This window comes from Anomalospiza imberbis, chromosome 3 (assembly GCF_031753505.1).
Source record: "Anomalospiza imberbis isolate Cuckoo-Finch-1a 21T00152 chromosome 3, ASM3175350v1, whole genome shotgun sequence".
NCBI lineage: Eukaryota > Metazoa > Chordata > Aves > Passeriformes > Viduidae > Anomalospiza > Anomalospiza imberbis.
In genome coordinates this window covers 96,071,378-96,090,785 of record NC_089683.1, presented here as the reverse complement: position 1 = coordinate 96,090,785, position 19,408 = coordinate 96,071,378, and the positions used below count along the sequence as shown (strand labels likewise).

Sequence of the window (19,408 nt, the reverse complement as noted above, 5' to 3'; positions counted from 1 at the left end):
GTGCAAGAAAATGTTCTTACTAACTCTAGGCAATGGGTTTTGTATGTTTTTTGCCTTTCTCTGAATGGTCACAGTAGATATCCACATCCTGGAGGACAATAGTATCTGAATTAGTATCTGTGCACTGTGCAAAGACTTTCAAAAAGCAAGTGATGTGAAATTTCAACTACGTATCATTTTAATGATGTAAAAAGGCACCCTCACTCCAGAATACAGGGTGTGTTTCGGAAAGACATGAACAGGTCATATGACCCTCACTCCAGAATACAGGGTGTGTTTCCAAAAGACATGAACAGGTCATATGAAACAATTTTAACAGAAACTCTAAACCTGAAGCTGGATATAACATGACCAAATACAGACCCCACCAAGTACAATTTTAAAAGACAGGGGTAGGACAAGTTTTTTTACTTACCAATTCTCTGTTCTATTAAATACTTTACAAAGGAATAAAAATGTCATAATCACTGGAATACAAATGGTTCACATAAATTTTGTTGAAAATTTAAAAACTAACTATACATCATGTCAAATATAGGAGAAATCTGTGAGGAACATTCTGATGAACATCTTACATTACATAACAAAATCTCCATAACAGGGGTATGAAAGGAGATTATAGCACAAAAAGAAGGAAATCCCCACCACAATCACCACCACACCCCTCCAGCAAAAAAAATCCCAAACAAACAAAAAACAAACAAACAATAACAGAAAAAAAATGTGAGAGGGATCAGAAAAAAAATTACATTTACTTGGGAAAAAAATACAATCCCAAATGGACATTGTCCATTATAATGTTTCACTTTAGAATTTGCTATAAAAACACCAAAAGGAAAAGGAAGGAAGACAACCCTACGACAACCCTACTGTAGAGCTGTGACAGAAACTGAAGAAGGATGTCTTCTCTCTATCTGCCTAGGATATAGGTGTGGGATTACACACCTCTCTCCCCTACTCAGGACCTAGGTACAGTTTACAAGCCTGTACCTCAGTTATTACAGAAACATCAGAAGTGTCAATGTCTGGGGGTTTTTTCTTAATTTAAGGATCGGCTTTTTTTTAAAGTTAAGCAATGTTGGGCTTATTATATGCATTTATCGGAAATATGTGCAAAATTTTGATTAAATTACCTTTTCAGATATGTGAATACTAAAAAATTCTTTCCTTTTAATACAAAGTAGATAAAAGAACACCAGCGTAGCAAAGAATGTTTTCGACTAAATTAGGAGATATAGCTGAGTTCAACAACAGTCAACCTCTTCAATGAGAGAAGGAAACAAGCAGTGACTTTTAAAGACTGTAATTTACAATTAAAATCAACTATATAAATGGAATATGTGATATAACATGAAGCTCAACATAAAGTTGTTCAGTGCATATAATTACACCAATTACATTTAGAAATTGTATTTACTTGCCAAGAAAGAAATAAGAAATTAAATGGCCATTGTATAAAGTGACAGCACACAACCTTTTCATTCAATCTCACTGAATATAGAATTATAACAAGATAATATTTTAAATACTTCAAAAGGAAGACCATCAACTTCTAATTCCAAACAATAGCAAAATAAAACATGCAATTTTCATGCTCTGTGATTCTCAGTGGGCAACAAAAACATCTAGCTATTATAAGAAGTCTTTTGAGTTGTGATATGCTGGTTTCAGATGAATCTAGAAAGGGAGGTCAATGACACCTTCTTGATACAATTACTAAAATTAATTTCTTTTGCCAATTTTCAAACAAAAGCACATTATGGATTGTGGATCAAATTAATTTTTCAGGAATGTCTGAAGAATTACAATATCCTTACTTCAGGTTCGCTGAAGGGCGGTATTTCAATAGATCAGACAGGGAGAGGAGAGAGATATACTCTGGCTCTATAGGATCAGATTTTCAAAGCTGCATGGATGTTTATCTCTTCTTTAGATACACTGTGAATGATCTTAACAATCTTTTCAAGTCTGAAACTATGAAGGTAAAGACAGAAGAAAAGTACATTCAAAATTATATTGAGAACATGTAATATATCATATTCAAAATTACCTGAGAATGAAAAATTTGCTTCTGCATACCAAAACTGTTTTTCATCTTCTGTTTAAGATCTAAATTTTCCGAAGTAATTATTCCTAGCTGTCTGTATCTTAAATACACATAAATGTAGGTATCTCTTTTTGGATGGATACCCAATAAAACTCAAAATCAAAAGTAAGGTATGTCCAGTTATACTCATCTGGTGTAAGACATCTCATTTAAAGCATATAGAAATCAAGACCTGTATTACAGCAGACATGACAAGTGGTTTTGACAGATTATTATTTGGACAGAACCATTAGGAAAGAACATTTTATTCAAGTTCTATAGCATATCAATGGCCTTTATACTTTTAAGTCTCTGTCAACCTTCAGTTATTTTTCAAATTAGGGCATTATGAAACATTCCAGTCTACATCCTGGTCTAAAATTATCACATACTGACAATCTAAAGAAGGAAAACCAACTAAAACTAAAAGAAATCAACCAAAGAAAGTACTTTATTTAAATATTCTCAGAGATGGAATTATTCTAGTGTTTATTTTTGTTTATAAAATTAAATTTCTGCATAAAGGTGGGTTTTGAAGACCAAATTCTGCAATTTCAGAATTTTTTAAAGGAGACTTTTTGACATAAAATCAAACAGAAATCTTTGTCTGTGTTTCAAACCAGAAAATGCACCAAAGCTAACATTTTTTTTTTCATAGAGAAATCCATCTGTGTCATTCTTGCACATTTCGATACAGAACACTTTGATGAAAAAATCCTGAGTTCTACATTTAGGGCTTCCCCCCGTTTAGTTTGGTCTTCTTCAGAAATAACGAGAATAGACTAGACTGGTCATGTTAGTACATGATCCAGAAATCCTTTGTTCCATAGACAGATAACAAGAAACATTTTTTCATTCTTTCCTCCAATAAAAGAGAGAAGTTGTTCCAGGAATAATAACACCTGCATTTTTAAAAAAATGTTGTTTCTGTCACCAGTAAGTCATGAAGCAGAGAAGAATTACAATACAAAAGAGGAGTAGATGCCATTGCCATATTCCCTGAAGGTGATATTGAGGTAATGGGGATAGATTAGATGACCTTTGAAACTCACTTCTAACCTTATTTCCTACAGACTATGATATCTTCACCAAGTTCCAGAGAGAAGGCAGATAAGAGCTGATTTCTTTGGGGAGGTATTAGTTAGACTACAACCACAACAGAATCGCTGCAAGAGTAAGTGGATATATCATTCCACATAACAAAAATACTGATGCTTCCACGGAGACACACAGAGTCTAAGAAAGGCATTTCAGAGAATAATAGAAAACATCAGGTAATGCTGATTTTGTCTTGTATTCAAGTTGCTTAATGTTGTGTTAGTTATTGATTTTTGGCTGAGATAAAGATGAGGTTTGAGGATTTGTAACTTTTCAGCAGATTAGTTTTCAGACACAGCAAAACTACTCAAAAGCTTTGGAAAAGTACACGTTTTACCTAACAGAATAATTACTCAATCCAGTACAGAAATTAATATGTCTCTAGTGTTGATGTGAATTCTGTGCAGGCTCCCTCCCCTGTTAGCTGCAGAAGGACTTTCTGTATTGAGTAAAGGAAGTATAACTTCTGTCTTTACAGTTTAACAGAGTTTAGTGATGTGACTTTGGCTAGCCATCCTCTAGACATTCTTTACAACCCTTGTCTTTAAAACCCCTGATTCCAGAAACTTACTTGAACGTAATCCTCTGTGAAGACATATTTTTCTCTTTCCGGGCTGATACATCAGTCCCAAATTGGAATGACTTTCTCCTCCTGACATGAGAGAGTCCTTGTGAAGGTATGGCCACGCATGGAAAATAGCTCCAGAGGCTGTCACTTTTAGAAAGAGGCAATGTTATTGAATTTATATACCTCTGAAATGGTTTTTAAAGTGAGAAGCCTGTGGCAATTTAATTGTTTCTTATTTAAATTACAATTGAATACAGAAAAGTTATATTGCCCCAAAAGATTTAAGTTGATTTTGCTGCAGCTTTTTCACTGGAAAATGTATTATACTTTCTGTTTAGCAATTTTGCATTAGCCATTCATAAGATTGATACGATCCAGAAATTTCTGTTGTTTTGAACAGCTTTATGACACTTTAATGGTAACACCTTTTTAGAGAATATGATTAGATGAACTAATACCTCTATATTATACTGATACAATTGATATTCAAAGAATATCCATATATGATAAGATAAAAAACCTGCAAACAGTGATAAAGCTACGGCAGTAAGGAGAAATGCTCTTTCTGCCCATTTCAGCACAGCTCCATCTAATGTTGCCAGAAATTGCCAGCTTGCTTGTTTTGGTGGCAAATACTTTGTAAGCTGTTTAGGCCATCAGTGACCATACAATATATTACACTATGACACAGATGTTTTATTAGTGGATCAAGCTTTCTAAATGGTGACTGGATTGCTTAAAAATATCAACTATTACCCCAGCCTGACAAATAAAACTTAGAGCCCTATTCAGGAATTTATGTCAATTTCAGTGAATCATGACCTAATGATATCTTCACTTAAGATATTAAAAAGGGCAAAATAAAGACATGAAATAAAGGCTGGTGTTTTATTCTCTGTGCAGCGCTTACAGGATATGCTTGTCTACACATTAACTGTGAACTGCTGCAATTGAAGGAGAACTTTCTCCAGCAACACTGAAGGAGACAGCTTTTGTTAAAGCCACCTTGGTATAAAAATAAGGGGATAGGAAGGAAATTACTCAGGGCAGAAAGCTCACAAAACACCCTGGTTTAGAACAAATACATGGCCAGCCTGATGCAAAGGCAGACAGATGAGGAGGAATGTTATGCATTGAAGTGAGGAGCTGCTATGCAATGGTTTTGTGCACCTTGCAGTGCACAACCCTCCCTTTACAAAGTAATGTAGGCCCCATGTGCTTGAACCTGACTCCTCAGAACTAGATCGATTCCTAGTTGTCAGGTCTTCCTGCTGCCGCCTGTTGTGCAGTCTGTTTCCCTGATTTTCTTTTGTGTTTTGCCTCTCCTACTAAAGACCTTGGATGTGCACTCATATTCCTTACCCGCAGGAGGCAGGACTCTATTCATTGCAAGTATCACCACACACCGACATATTTAAGTTATGATCTTTAAACCCTGAAACTGCCTTGTTAGATTATCCAGACAAATAACCCTCTAGTACTTAATCTTTCACTATTGCTTTCAGGGAAAACAACACCCGCCCACTTCCCTCTGTTACAACTTTTCCAAGTTCATGCCAAGCATTCAACAGAAAAACTCTTCCCACACATTTGACAACTTTGTGTAAACAAAGCACATCTTACATCACTCCAAAGCTATTTTCAACCACTTACTTGCAGCCATCTAGAGAAGAAATGGCAGTTCCCATGACACCATATCACCTGATGTGATGTGATATTTCTATCATAGAAATATAGAATGGTTTGGGTTGGAAGGGACCTTAAAAAATCATCTTCTTCCAACCCCACTGCCATGGGCAGGGACACCTTCCACTAGACCAAGTTGCTCAGAGCCCCATCCAACCTGGCCTTGAACATTTCCAGGAATGGGGCATTCACAGCTTCTCTGGGCAAACTGTTCCACCACCTCCCCACCCACAGAGTAAAGAATTTCTTTCTAATAAAATTTCTTCCTAATATCTAATCTAAACTTGCTCTCTCTCTCTCAGTTTGAAGCCATGTATCCCCATACTTGCTTCCCTTCAAATATGGAACTATCTAGCTCTCTAACACCATTTTATATAATAATATTAAATCTTCTTTTAAACAATATCAACAGGTCGCTATTATCTTCTGATAAACAGTCTCAGGGAAGCCAACCAATAATCTACCTTTCTTCTCGCAGACAAGTGCAACAGCGTGAATGACTTTTTGGGAGGAAAATGGAGACAACAGCAATTTCATGTCCTTCTTGGAAGTTTGGGTGGTGTTTTTAGGATTCGTGATGGTTACTGACAACTGTTTTAGATTATTGTTAATGTGAAAACAGAAGGAAGTGTTTCTAGATAATTTCTTAGATTTGTAGATAGTTTGTATCTGTTTGTAGAGAGTTTTCAGATATTAATCAAACATATCAGAGAAAGCTATTTGCCAATTTAAAAAAAGTCTGGGTAAAGAACTTTTCAATACACCAAATGGAAAGCAGCACCACTATGAACTCCTAGTCTTAATCGTCTCCCACTGATTTTTACTGTACCTTGTTGTTCTGGTATATAGCCCATAATTTACCAGTGAACAGAAAATAGCATCTTAATCAGAGTTACATGCATATCATATTGTATGTAATAAGATAAAACACATGCATGTAATATATATATACACACATTATTTTACTTACATACCTTACATACAATAAAAATGTATACACGAAACTTTCAATTTACTGTAGTGATTTTTCAGAAATGCCATATAAATATGACTGAAATCAAGAAATCTTCTAAAATGCATTTTAAAAGTGCATATGCAATAGTGATTTAGAAGTGATTTCTCTATGCTTACAGATTTAATAGTGCATTGCCAGGTTTAGATAACACTGACGTAAGCTCAATAGTTAGTACATGCTAATGCCAACTCACAGAGACAAGAATTCAAGGCAATCATCCAGCCCCAAAGGAGGATAGATGTGGAAGAGTTTTGCCTGCCAAATTAGTCATGTCTCTGATACAAGCACATGAGGTGACAGAAAGGATGCTTTGCTGACGTGCATCACCTTTACTGGGGTAAAAACTTCCCTGTCAACAAAATTTTCTCTGCCAATTACTTATGTTGCATTTTATACAGCTATGCAGCACAAATTAAAAAAAAAAAAAAAGAAAAAAAGAAAAAAAAAAAAAAGTAGAGAAGAAAAAACACAAGCCAGGGCTTTTAACTTTCAAAATAAACCAGAATGTCTACATAATGAGGGACATAACTTTCTATATTATGTAACTCCTTCCTCTATCTCTTTAAGCTGAATTTTCCTGTAGCTAAGGAACGAGAGTTTGTTTTTCTATTGAAAAAGTGATGCCAAATTCATTGTTGTATTCATTATATGTTTTTAAGTAACAGATATTTTAATAATTTTCAGAGAATTTTATTTACGTGTCATTTACTGGGGCCATTGTGATTAAATTGTGCAAACACTGAAGCAAAATGGGAAGATTTATGACATATCCTTCATGTATCAAAAAACTGCACAAGAATGGCTTTTCACAATGTTTCTCAGGGTGTCAGAAATAATCCAGCCAAGCTTATGATTAATTTTTACACAAGATGCTACTGAAAGATTAAAACTGTTGTGATATCCAGGGTGTGAAAGTTAACTTAGTTCATTCACAACAAATCTGCTTTAAGATGATGTAATCCAGTACTGATTCTCCTAATTGCTTAGCCACAGGCCATAAACACGTCAGTTCTCTCTTCCTGAATGCTACTGTAGTACAGTGATAAAACCAGTAAAATACAGGGGCTGACTATTGCTTTGGTTACTGGTCACATGCATTAAAGCAGATTAAAAGTTGTTGAAAGGTCGTATTTGCAGTTGAAGTCAAAGAAAGAAGGACAATGCCGGTCTTTGCTTGACAACCCTTTCTGTGAAGAAATTCTTCCTGATGTCCAACCTAAACCTCCCCTGGCTCAGCTTGAGGTCATTTCCTCTCATCCTGTCACCTGTTATCTCAGAGAGGACGCCAACCCTCACCTGACTACAACTTCCATTCATGGAGTTGTAGAGGGTGATAAGGTCACCGCTGATCCGCCTCTTCTCCAGGCTAAACAATTCCAACGCCTTCAGCTGCTCATAGGCCTTACTCTCTACACTCTCCCTCAGCTCTGTTGTGTTCTCTGGACATGCTCCAGCTCCTCAATATCATTCTTGTAGTGAAGGAAGTGTGTCCCAGACCTGAACACAGCACTTGATGTATGACCTCCCCGGCACTGCGTACAGAGGAAGAATCACTTTCCTAATCCTGACCTCTTTCCACAAATAATGTAAACTGATACAATTAAAGAAAACTTAAAATAGACAAAAATATCTGGGCACAAGGTACACATCCTCAGGATTCACCACAAATGAAAGAATTACAGCTGATGAGGACTACAATCTCCAACTTCCAATGTTTTCCTGATAACATGATTATTTTCTTTTCCTTGGAGATCTCTTTTTAATGATAGCCTCACAGAGCTAACCAAAACTGTTTGGTGGAAGGGAGGGTTTATAGTCTTGAAGCAACATCTGGGTCCATTGTTATCAGCATTTCAGTCTTGTGCTTACTCAGTATCATTATGGTGCTTAGGTGTCCACTCCTGTTACCTGCTTACAAATAAATCCACAATGATAAAATCGTGATTTCCAGTATACTACTGCACTGCTGTTCTATGCTCAGTCTTTTCAGACTAGTGACATTCCACGAATAAGAATTATGGGTTTTTCTTGGAAAAAAAATCCCAACATTATCTACATCACTGCCAAGCTGGAAGCAAATGATCCTGACTAAGCAGTCATAGATAGTAAGTAGTATGGATCAATGTGGATTCCTCACTGCTGGGTGCAACAATCAAGCCATGGTGCTGAACAGGATGACTAACCCACACAATCTCCCATCTAAGGTGAAGGGGAGAAAAAATTCTGACTTCTCAGCAGGGATTGACCTCATGTGACACATGTCAACAACATGCAACTGCTAGTTATAAAAGTCCATGAAATTCCTAAAACTATATTAAAATGCCATAGTAGAAAAATCATTAAGAGAGTCATCATTGTGAAGTTACACATTAAACTTTATATTGAAGATAGAGAGAGACTGATGGTGGACTAAAAGTCAGGGAATTCAAAAGCCAAGATATGATGAGTCTACACATTTGCTACAAAAACGTTGGCATGCAATCCAAACTCAATAGCAGACCTGATATTTTTTAAATGCCTATTTCATAATGTGAAAATAATTCTAAGCTAAATTAGACTGAGAAAATAATTTGAACATGGAAATGGTCACATGAAATTAAAAGTGTTTAGAATTATTATTTCTAATGTCCATAAACCAAATTATTTCAAATCTAAGAAAAATCTATACTAATCTAAAAAATAGTTTAAAATTTCAGTATTTAAGGAAGATACTGAGGCTAGGAAATGTATCAAGTTTATGTGAGGAGCAAATAGATGAAAAAAGAAATCAATTATTGGAAGATTTAAGGGTAATTTAAATGAGTTTCAAGACATACCAGGGACAACATAGGATCTATAATTCGTATCCATCACAAATCATGCAGAAGAGGTTGAAAAGTTCAATAAATAATTACTTTCTGCATTTAGGAAATAAAACAGGATAACCTACTCTGATCAAGTGATGAGAATATAGTACCTTTCAACAATATCTCAGGAAGATATTCAATGACAGATACAACAGTCAGATATTTTTCAATCAGTATACACACAGCTAACTTACAGCTGAGAGTTTTATGACAGCCTAGTGGTTCCTTGCTCAATTAATGCTGCTCTTCAATGTCTCTCAAAACTGCAGAGAAGTTCCAGAAAACTGGATGAAAACCAGTAGAATATCAATAGTCAACAAACGGCAATGAAATAATCCGGGTAGCTCTGACAACATTATACTGATAGATACAATAATGGGATTGTCATGACAGGATTTTTATTAATAATAAATTAAAGGAGGACAATGTAATTAATGCTAACCAATATAGCTTAATATCTGATAAAGGGTGTGCTGAAAAGCTTTTTTTAAAGCAACAAATATTTGGATTCTAAAATAACATTGACAGAACTTCAGCATGACCCAAACAAAAAGGTCTCAAAATGCAAAGTTCTATATTGAGAACCTGTATTTTTTGTGAGATCCCAGGGTGGTATATTTTTGATCTTATGTCATTTAGCATCATCATCTGGAAAAATATAATCATTACAGATATAATTTGCAGATAACATAGAAGCTGGTGTTTGGGATAATCATCAAGAAGACAGTTCAGTGGTACAGTGTGGTCTGGATTTCTTGATAATCTGGATGCATGAAAGTAATTTGTGTTTCATACCACCAAATGTAAATGCAAACTCACACACCCAGGATAGAAAGAACTCTGTGAACACTTTTGTGGTGGGAGACTCAGTTCTTCAAAGGGTTAATGTATTCCTATTTGTAGGCAGAGAATATTGCCTGCAAAAAGGCATTACACTTCCTTCCTGGCTAATATGGCTGCTAGTAAATATTGGTTTAAGTGATGAGGTCTGCATTTCAAGAGGTTTCAAAGAACAATTATGGAAGTCTATAAAGGCCTGTTTAAAGAAGAACAAAAAGGAGACCTAATAATTTGGCTTATAAAACAGAAGGTGAGAAGGGAGCCCATTGAGAACAATAACCTACATGGGGGAAAAAATCCCTGGTAATAGAGGTTCCTAATTGGAAAGGCAAAGCTTTTAGAAGATTCATTGGCTGACAGTTGAAAGTAACAAAAAATGACAGAAATATCAAATATAAATTTGTCACTAATCAGACAGTAACTGCCAATTATTTTGGTGGCTTGTATGTCATTGAAAATTTCATTAACTTTTTTGGACATGCTTTGACTTTCTTCAAACAAAATTCAGAAAATTCTTAGTCATAAGAGGTTTAAACAAGGAGCTGAACTGACTGGCCACAAAAGTTCCATGAAAACATTAACACATTGGAAAGCAGCAAGGTCTAGAAAGCAGAACTCCAGATTAATAGAGAGAATAAGCCACTGCTTTTAGCACTGTCCCTGACAGATGGGCATTGACTCACTCAATTCAATGTTCTGGTCCCACATTTCCCTTCATCATTTCAAGACAGCAGTGCTTGTAAAATACTATATATGTACAATTTTCTCATTTATGCTCAATATTCTGGCCTCATAAAAATAGTTAAATTGATACAAAATGCAGCATCTCCTTTTCTCAAAATCTATATTTCTATTAAAAATAACAGGCTTCTATTAAAATGGCCTAGGAGGGAATGTATTTTATACCCAGCCTCCAGAAATAACTCTTGAATGTATTTTATGGAGGGGACCAAAGCAATTCAGCAGATCATTCCTTGCTCTTTCTCTAGTGGCCAAAATCTCCAATAAATAATTTTATTTTTCTCCATAATATTCATTGCTTATCCACTAAACTGCAAAGTACCTTGCACCAATAGAAGTCTAACTGCTTATTAAACAAATTATCCTAATATCACCTCTTATTTTAGAGATTTACTGCTTATTTACACCTATAAACAGGAGAACTAAGGCAGATGCCATGACCATTCTGCAAGTCACTGATCTTCAAAACTGTACTCATCACAGGTTGGTCGCTTCTGACTATGGTCACATCAAATTTGTGATTAAGTCTTTAAGAGTATGGTAAAAAATATTTCAAATATCAGATTAGGAAAAATTAGGATGATTCTAATTGTAAAAGTTATCACTCAGAAACATGCAACACCTAAAACCTAATTTCACCATGGCAGATAGATGTCCCAAATCCTTTGTTTGCTTTTTTTTTTCCTGATCTGGGTATGATCACTTTTACGGCCATGACACAATATTTCCTACAGAAAGATCATATTGTTGCCTGGAATATTGGTTGATATACTCTAAATGACAGTCAGTCTCCTCTGTGTTATACTGCTTGTGGTTCTTAGAATAATGGCTAAAATCTCCAGGTGATTATTCATTTGTCTTTCTTTTTTTTTTTAATCACCATTCTTAAAAAAAGATGAAGAATACTTACTGAGAGAAAATAATAGTTGAGAATATAAAATTCAAATAAATAGCACCAACATTTTCAACTGAATGCTTGACATCAAGATCTAAATACAGGGTAAGTACCTAATCTGGTGAATAAGCATGGGTTTAGATGTAGGCGTTTAACCTTAGGCATTCAAAAGGAAATGCTCTAGATATTCCCTTTAAATGCTGAGTATTTATTATTAACACATATTAAAAGTTACAGACATGCTAATTTTAACACCTACTTGTTGACAACTTAATTTCTAGTAACAGTTGGGATTTTGTTTACATTAAGGTACAAATTTAAAGTCAGCTAGCTTACTTCACTTCTATTTCTTTAGATCCTTTTACAACAGAGTAGCAGTCAATCCACTAAAGGGAAATGTCTTTAAAGCATCACATAGTTTTAAAATAACAGTCTCATCATGATATCCTGCTCTCTTGCTTCAATAGCCCAAGGCAGTTTAATTATGGCAGACTTCATTTTAATTCTTATCCTTTTCTCTTCTTTTCCTTTACTCCACATTTATCATAATCCATTTGAATTAGAACCAAAGACTACAAAATGTTTACAAGACTGTACAAGCTGAATACACCTTTCCTAATCTGAAATGGTCTCAAAACCATTGTAATGTTTGTACAGGTGAGATTGGAACTTGCCATCCAGGGCTTTGGAAATCAAACACTGAATAAATTCTTACATTTCCTAAGTGCTTTATGTTATCAATAGCCACAAGAAACAATGTCACTTCATACAGATCAAACATAGTTAAAGGCATTTTTTAGCAACAACTGCTTAGAACAGCAAAAAGAGACAGAGAGGAAAGGTAGGCAGAATCACTGGGAGCTGTATTGCTGAACTCCGCAGAAGGCTCCTTCAAATAAATATTTCAAACCTTTATATGAATATTTTAAGCATGACAACTACACATAAACACACAGCCAAAGTGCTCAAATCCACTCAAGAAAGACTATTAAGTCATCAACCTGCTCCTGACAGGATCCACTGAATATGGCAACAGTGAGAAGTCAGGAGACAGTTGGAATCATTTCAAGACTGCTAATTTAACTTGTCTTAAAACCAACCAATGCTCAACGTGTCATCATCAATGTCATCTCATCGCAGTCTGAAAAGCCTTTGACCTAAAGCAAAAAGGTCCCCAAGTGCCACCCTTCTTGTCTACTGGTTGAAAATCTAATTGGTTCTGCTGACAGGCTTGGGAATTGGTAGGAAGGCTGTTCAGTTAATCTCCAAGGGCCAGCAAAGAGCTCAGTATCCATCTCTGAGCTTTGCTCCCTGGCTGTCGTAAAATGACTCTGATGGTAGTGCAAGCTCTTATGCTTCAGCTGTCTTCTGACTTCTGTTAAGTCAAATCCAATAAAGTTTGTCACTCAATAATCTGAGAGCTACCCAACAAAACCTCTTTGATCAATAACAGCTTGCCTGCTTGCACTGAGGAAGGTGACCTATTAAAGATTAAAAACACACCTGCTGCTTGCAGCACAGAACATCTCTTTTTACTTTTACATAAAAATTCATCCATTAAAATGAGTTTAACAGCTACAACTATATATAAATATTACATGCCAGGAAGCTAAAATAAGATTTAAAAATATTTTACCTATATTAAAATGCTTTTATTAAATTTGAGTCACTGCTTTTCTTAGAATCAGAAAGACCTCATCCAAAAGGCCTCTCACCACCCACTCATAACTTTTACTTTAGATGCCTGTGTACATTCTTTGTTTTAAATTTTCTGCCTGCTCATAGCAAATAGCTCTGTTTTAGTGACAGTCCAGTAATCTAATTTGTTTCTGCCTATTTGCTTATGCCAGAACACAAATATTCATGTTGCCAGGAAATGCAATTTAAAATTTAAATTATACATATCTTCCCCTCTGTTTCAGAAATTTCATTGAACTGTAGATACACTTTATCAGAGTCTATTATCAACAAGTGCTTTACAAAGCCCTGAGAAAGAAAAACTAGGCTGATTTTTGTTGCTGTTGTTAAATTTCTTCTAAATGATCAGGTATTAATTGAGCTACCTTACCTGATATTTTACAGAAAACAGGAGAAGGATATAGGTAAAAAAAGAATGCAATTAAAGGTGTAGTACTCATTAATAAATTCGTGAAGGAGCAAATTACAAACAATAAACTCAAATGACTGAACCATCAGTGCCTGTTTGGAATGGGTTCTCAATCTCCCAGAAAATCACAGAGGCCCTCAGAGCAGTAAATTCAAGATACATGAGGTAAGCAGTGTATTTGTTGATTGTCACGATTTGTTTAAGCTGGTGTCCTTCAGGCATCCATTTAAAGGAGTAAACAGCAGCTAGAATGACATGACATTTTAAAACAACTAGGAGATACAGATCTGTATCTCCAATCAAAATGAAATAAATATTTGTCTCTAAATTCCCTGAATTTGTTAAAAAAAGAAAATAAGACAACAATTCTGGAAAATATAAATATTTATTAGGGTTTACGTTGTCATTAGTTACTACTTCCCAATAAAGTAAAATACTAGTCTAAGGATGCTAAGACTAGATGAACATGAAACAAGATTTACACATTAGGTAAACCTACTTCAGTATCTGCAAAGAGGTCTGAAATTACAAACTGCGACGATCAGTCAACAAATAATTACCATAAATAAATCCTCTACTGTGAGCATCAGAGATACGCAGTACTACCTCTCCAAAGTGCTTCTGCAGCTTTGCAAGGCTTCTCCACTTGCTGCTCCTGAAGGGGCCCAACAGGTAGGTGTCATGCTGTACACTGCTTTGTTGTCAGTCAAGACTCTTTTTTGCAACAAGGCTACAGGCTCTGAGCTGTCACAAACACTTGCCTGTCCAGAAACATTAAATGCACTCTAATAAGGACAAAGCCTGGGGTGTGGGTAGAGGCACCATCCAACAGTGCCTCCAAAAAATGTCAACTACACAAACTAAACTTTGAGTAGTAGATTCCCAGCAAATGCAACCTAAGACACCAAAATCACACAACCTAAAGCATAGATAAATGCAAGTGATAATGAAGATATGAATTACAGTCGTGAAGTCTCTTGTAGAAAACGAATCTGTTAGTCACATCGTGGCGTTACAAATTTCACAGGAGATAATGAAGACAAATGCTTTTATCATACATTATAAAACATATGCGTTGTCTACATAATATCCGAAAAAATACATGTATTGGACTCTAACAAGAACTGCACAGAAAGTTCAGCTCAGTAAACCCTGCCGGTTACTACTCATCAATTCAGTGGGTGCAGTCAACTGCACCTGTTCTGCTGGGCTTTCAGTAGGAGACATCAGAGAGTATCTTCACTTTTTCCCACTATCCAAAACTGACAGCAGCCTACACCAAAATCACTCTTCTTCTGCATGACCCTCTAAGTATCTGTGAGGAAAGGAGTAAGAGGTACCAGAAGACTGATATGGGAAAGAAACAAAAGATCTGCATAATTATTCTCATTGCACTGAGCCTTTCCATTTCACTCATTTCTAGCAGCCAGAAGTGGCCAGCTTCACTTCTGCCTTTGAGAAACTGTTGGTATTTATCAGGTAAACACATACCATTTTCATGCTGTTAATTAATCAGTGTTTTCTTTTCCATGTTGGAAAGCCGGAATTGTATTAGGCTTCTAACATATCACAACACTGTGGAACTTATTTATGCCCTGGGGACTCATCAAGGGTCTGTGCCCACAGGATCTCTCTCTGAAGTAGTTCAGTGGTGTGTAGTTACTGATGAAGAAAACTATAATGAGAAAGTAGAAGCTTAAGGTAGCTACATGTCTTTTTTGAACACTGGATGGTATCAATGTCTGCATGATTTGATAGTTGGTAGATTACATTACTTCATTTTCTCCTTCATAACAAATAACTGCTATTCATAAATACCTATTTGCAGCCTGATTTGCAAAGTTGTGTGGCACTTGTGGTTAAGTAAGAGGAAGCTAGACAAAGACCAAATAAAATGTTGTGGAATGCTAAGTAGCTTAAAAAAACACACCTTACACATGTCAACTTGGGCATTCAAAATATAGGCTGGCACTTTTCTCTGTGGCTCATTCCTCTTTTAATAATGTCATCTCACCTCACAGGGGCTTTGTGAAAATTAATTAATTACGGTTTGTGAGGCATTCAGATGCTAATGATAGCTACAATGGAAAGAAAGCCTATGGAGAAATTAATAGTTTTGAATTCAATGTAATGATTGAATGTGAACACCACATGTGGGTCACATATTGGCCAATAAGAATAACAGAAAAGATGAATAGCTGCTCATTCACTGATCTCCGTTACTATGTACATTGAATGAGAAAGGAGTCGTGTGGTAAAAACCATAATATATATGTAGATAAATAAAAATAGTACTTCAGTACATAAACCTGAAATGCTGAGATGATAGGTAACAAGCAAACAGAATTGCCTGATTTCTCAGCTTTTGAACATTAACTTTTGCAAGCACTTAAATTCTCAATAAAAGAGCAAATTTTAAAAAAGGAAAAAACCCTAAAAGACAATTTTTTTGTTAGTTTCACAATCAGACAACTATCTCTGCAACATCAAAACCCATACCTGCAATAAGTGCTGGGCTAGTCAGTAGATTTCAGACATTTGCTGAGAGCAGAGGAATGCCAAGCGCGGGTGATAAATTGAGGAACACAGCCCTAAACTTCATCATGCAAAGCCTGATCCTGTAGAGTGACATAAGATATCCATGGTTGACTCTATCTCAGTGTAGGACACAGTCAAAGACAGACACACAGCTCCCTCACCTCAACGGGAAGATTTAAATAAAGCTTCCATGTAGTTTACATGAGCAAATATTAGAAATTATTTTGTAGCTTACTAGATGCTTTGTATGCCAAACACACAACAGTCTGTAAGTCAAACTACAGTATTGTGCAATCTGTTACGTCAGTATAAAGGGGGAGTATCTGCATGGTAATTCTTCACACCTTCTTAGCAGCAATCAGAAGCAGAATTTGGCCTTATATGATTCACCAAGAAACACTATTAAAAATTAACACCATGTGTTCAAAATGGATATGTTTGGTTGCAATCAAGACATGGACAGGCTGAAGCAAACACTTCAAGGTCTGGGCTCTTTTGACATGACTTAATATTGTCATTGTCCTGTTGTTACTTATGTTATGATGGCAGCAAAATTATAAAAAACAAACCAAATGATTCCTCATGTCCTGTTTTAAGAAGATGCCTGGTCAAAAGGCTGCTCTAATTTTTTAACACTCTTCATATACCCAGTTTGGTATGTGCAGGGCAGGGTTCTTATTTGCACAAGCTCCCCTATTTCCCCTCTACAGATACCTTCCTTTTGAGAAGACTTCAATCTAGAAATGATTTTTCATTTTCTTGTATATAATATGGCCACAATAAAATTCACATGGTGTTCTGGCTGAGATCTTGGTGATCTACTTTGATTTCAGGAACATTAATAATTTCCTCTGACCCATGTATTCTTAATGCAGTATAATTTCAAAGGTCCTTCTCATATTGATTTTAATATTGCATATTTGTTCTTCTAACTTCTTTTGTCTTTGATCAAGGTTAACTATCCTAGTCATATTTTCAATGTTTCCTCTTCTGGCATTTGTATTTGTAAACATTTAATTAAAATAATTAGAAGAGGTTAAGATAGTGCAATAAGTAATATCAAAATCACAAAAATCTCTTATGGAGAGAGCAAAACCACTCAGAGTGTGTATTTGAGAGATGAGAGAAACAATTAATTACATACATAACATTTATCATAAGTTTCTATTCATCATTTCTAGTAATAGAAGAACAAAAGGATATGCAATGAAATTGAGAGATAATAAATTTTACATCTGATATCAAAGGAACTTTTTTCTAGGAAGAAAAAAGCCCTACACCAAACAAACGATGAAATTATTACATGAAATACAGGTTTTATACACAGCATGAAGTCTTCCAAGTTGTCCCAGACCCCTGCTTAAACAATATATAATGTATAAAATACACAGAATAACATCGGGACTCAGTCAGACCAGAGACTCATCTAGTCAGTGAGAGTAACAAGTACAGACTGATATCACTCATACATCAGGTCAAAACTGCAATACACTGGGGATGTATTCACATCTTTAAATGGTCATTCCTGATGGACCTTTCTACTATGGAATTGCCCATCACATTTTGATTCAATATACAATTTCAGGCTTAAAATTTATGTCAAAAATTCTATGTTGCCTGCTGGCTTTATTAGGGATATCTCCCTATTCTTGATTTACAAAAACCAAATGTGCTTCATCTTCTCCTCACTCATTATTTACATTCCTATACCACCCCCCACCATTCAGTTCATTTTGAAGTATGGGATATTAACTCTAACTACTCCATGATATGGAAACTCTTCTGTTACCCCAGTAATCCACATTTTTCTTCTCTGTGCCTCTCCTCATTTTTGCATGTCCCTTCTGAGATGAGAAAATGAGACAGAGAGTGTATGAAGCACTTAAGAGACAGGTTTATCATGCAGAACCATAATCTGATTTCTAGCATTGCTTGCTCTTTCCAAAATCACCAAGCACACATCAATGTTTTCTTCATGTTAGTTTTGCCTGTCCCAGAGCCCAACAATGCACAGACACACTCTGAAATGTATTTTCCATTAATGTTCCTTTGTATTTATGGATATTTAATGTAATCCATAATTTTATCAACTAATAATTCAGCACCATGAGCTCCCACTCATAACAGTGTAGCTCAGAGTATTCATCTCTGGTGGATTCTGATACTAATTCCCCTCACAATGAAAATCAATCACTTTATTCTAATCCTTTGCTTCCTACCATCAGGTACAAATTCAAAATACCTCCTTTTTACATCATGACAAACTGGCTAATGGCCCTGTAATTCTCTAGTTTAAAATATTGATCAGCCTCCAACTCCAGCCATGACTCACTTATTTTAAGATTTCAGTAATGGAGCACATCTGGTCTTGAATAAGGAAGGTATTTGAATTTCAGTTTGGTGAAGATTTAGACCTGAAATTTATCATTACATTAGTTATTCCATTGGATTTTTGGCCTTTTATTCAGTACCATTGTACTTCTGAAAAATGCATAAAATTTTTCCTCTCTCCTCCTGATGTGTGCTACAAACTGATTTTGCAAGTTCATCCTAGAAAAATTCTACAACTCTCTCCCTTCGTCTCAAGCTGACTTCATTAAATAGCTCTGTTTACCCTAGTTTGCATTTTTAAATCAATTACTTAGGAACTAAAATACTTTTATGTCCCCATTTAATCTGAACTGAATGAATGAGATTATTTGCTATAATCAGCTCTTCTATGACAGACTTACAGTAAACAAGTCTCAAACGGCATCAGATCTTGCTGACCTAGCGACAGCGTGATGAAGTCTGTTAGCTATCACATTCAGACACAGAGAGAAAAAATGCTTGGGATTCTGACAAAAGAGAAGGCAGGATCTACAACAACAACAAAACTCCCAGCAGCACTGAGCTCTCCGATCATATCCAGACTCACAAATGACATGGGAAGTCATTGCATGGCAGATTTACAGTGCCACCTGAATGGAAATTTTTATCATTTTTCAG

At 35.6% G+C, this 19,408-nt stretch overlaps 1 protein-coding gene across 4 annotated transcripts in view; it reads right to left on the bottom strand.

Annotated features, from left to right (window-relative positions):
• The window catches only part of CAMKMT (calmodulin-lysine N-methyltransferase), a 208,151-nt gene that overhangs the window by 68,965 nt on the left and 119,778 nt on the right, over positions 1 to 19,408 (bottom strand). The window lies entirely within an intron of this gene.